Raw genomic sequence first — 2,395 nt, 5'->3', positions numbered from 1 at the left:
TCCATCTGCTAGGCTGCTAGCACATGCAAAATTTAGTTTCGTGTGAAGTCTAAATGTCCGGTAATCTAAACTATGAAAAGAAAACACCATTTTCTCAACTCCCATGATCTCCAAACAGGTTCAAGGTCCATCTGCTAGGCTGCTAGCACATGCAAAATTTAGTTTCGTGTGAAGTCTAAATGTCCGGTAATCTAAACTATGAAAAGAAAACACCATTTTCTCAACTCCCATGATCTCCAAACTCCATCTGCTAGGCTGCTAGCACATGCAAAATTTAGTTTCGTGTGAAGTCTAAATGTCCGGTAATCTAAACTATGAAAAGAAAACACCATTTTCTCAACTCCCATGATCTCCAAACAGGTTCAAGGCTCGACACATGTTGGACTTCTAAGTGTGTCCATCTGCTAGGCTGCTAGCACATGCAAAATTTAGTTTCGTGTGAAGTCTAAATGTCCGGTAATCTAAACTATGAAAAGAAAACACCATTTTCTCAACTCCCATGATCTCCAAACAGGTTCAAGGCTCGACACATGTTGGACTTCTAAGTGTGCTTTCCAAGCATCGTGCACGTGTAAGCTATCACAATATTAGAATCTTTGATTGTAATTTCTTGCATAGGATCTTGCATGTACTAATTACAATCAAATTAGAATCTTTGGTTGTAATTTCTTCAATTATCACATTACATGGAACCTATGGGTGTAATTACTTTCTTATTAATATGAGTACTAAATCCTGGGAATATCTGAAGGAACAATAGAGAAATTGGCAGGTCTTTTTGTTTCCTTTGTACTATAAATTAAATATTATTTTTACCTCTTGCAAATTTGCAGAGGACTTCAGATCCAAATTATGTTGTCCTTTCAGTCTTCTTGTTCTTCACTTTTTGAGTTTTCTTTTCATGATTCACTACTACTTCATCTTTTTGAAGCACCTACATTGTAATTGAATTGAATTTGTTTAGGATTTCAAACAGATGGATCCAAATAAATGTGAGTTTGCAAACGAGGGACTCCTAATGATAAGAAGCATCTTCTGAGGACTACAAAGAGAAGGAAGCCGCCAGAAAATCAACCTCACAAGCTTTAATCCCTCAACCCAAGCCTAGAGATCAGAAGATATGCAATGGATTGAGAGATTGAAAGGCTAAAGCGAGACAGGGACATACTGATGATAGAGGTTGTAATGCTAAGGCAGGAGCAGCGGAACACAAGAGCACATCGCCAAGCTATGGAAGCATTGATAGAAGGGACTGAGCAATACAAGACCCAAACTTCTTTTAGCAGTTAGCTCAGAAGAAGCAGCACAGAAGGTCATTACAAAGAAAAGAAAAGGATGAGTAGCTTTCAGGCATAATGATGTGAAGTCATCATTTCATCTGAGTCCAACGCAGGTTGTCTGAATGCAGGGAATTATGAAAAACAAGGAAAGAAAAAAAGCGGCTGAAGGAGAAGTGCAGAGTTGAGCAATCATTTTTGGGAAGAGCTTCTGAATGAAGAAATAGGAGAGAGGCGATGATAATGTAAGATCTTGGCTGAGAAACTAAGAGGCATTAGCTCTATACACTGTTGTGCTCCTCACTCTCGTCTCATGTAATTTTGGGTTAATTGCTGATGGACCCCCCTAAGTACATCTAGTTTTATTTTAGCGGTAGACCTCCCCGAGTGAAATATTTTTTACTCTTTTACCCTCAGGGGAAAAGTTTTTTTGACTAGTAAGCCCCCTGAGGGTTGAGCCAAAAACATTCATAAATTCAGAACAACCATACTATAAGGGATCTGTCCGCAAGTAGTTCTATTTTCTTGCTGTATGATGTCTTTTTTCCCCTTCTGTTTTAATGATTTTACTTCTGTCATATATCAATACTTTTAATGTTCCCTCTTCATTTGCAAGAATGTTGAATATGATATTAGAAGAACGAGGAAAGATAAACCTAGCCTCTATCCTTCAATCAAAGACCATTGTTTAAGTTCTGAGTAATTATGAGTAATTTTCTTTTTCAGCTGTAAGTATTCTGTTATTTATAGACACCAGCTTATCTGAAACTTGTCCAATTTCCTGTCTTTGAACAGGTTTAGAAGACAGACGCTACAGTCTAAATCACGTAATTTGTACCGATTACCTTAATATTTGAGGTATTACCCAAAGTCTTCATCATATATGGTGTCCCATGGAATTGCAATGGCTAGGCTACGTAACAATTATTTATGTTTCCTTGCTCTCCTTTTTCATTTTTTTTTCTAGTGATGGTCAAAGTTTTTTGAATGATCAATGTCATTTTGACCAGTGGTGGTCTCAGAGATTCAACAATTAATACTTGTTGTTGAACTCCGTTGATTGTATTAGGGTTCCTTTTTCTCAAGTGATGCCCTACTTTTCTATTGTTTTGATAGAG

The 2,395-nt window shown here is 37.3% G+C and overlaps 1 long non-coding RNA gene across 1 annotated transcript in view; it reads left to right on the top strand.

Moving 5' to 3' along the window:
• The window catches only part of LOC109835344, a 6,739-nt gene extending 4,942 nt beyond the window's left edge, over window positions 1-1,797 (top strand). The window contains exon 2 of the long non-coding RNA XR_002245620.1: window positions 965-1,797. This is a non-coding gene — a long non-coding RNA (uncharacterized LOC109835344). The remainder of the gene's footprint in view (window positions 1-964) is intronic.

This window comes from Asparagus officinalis, chromosome 3, assembly GCF_001876935.1.
Source record: "Asparagus officinalis chromosome 3, Aspof.V1, whole genome shotgun sequence".
Classification (NCBI taxonomy): Eukaryota; Viridiplantae; Streptophyta; class Magnoliopsida; order Asparagales; family Asparagaceae; genus Asparagus; species Asparagus officinalis.
Note: the sequence above shows the minus strand (reverse complement) of the source record. Positions and strands in the feature narration are given on the sequence as shown.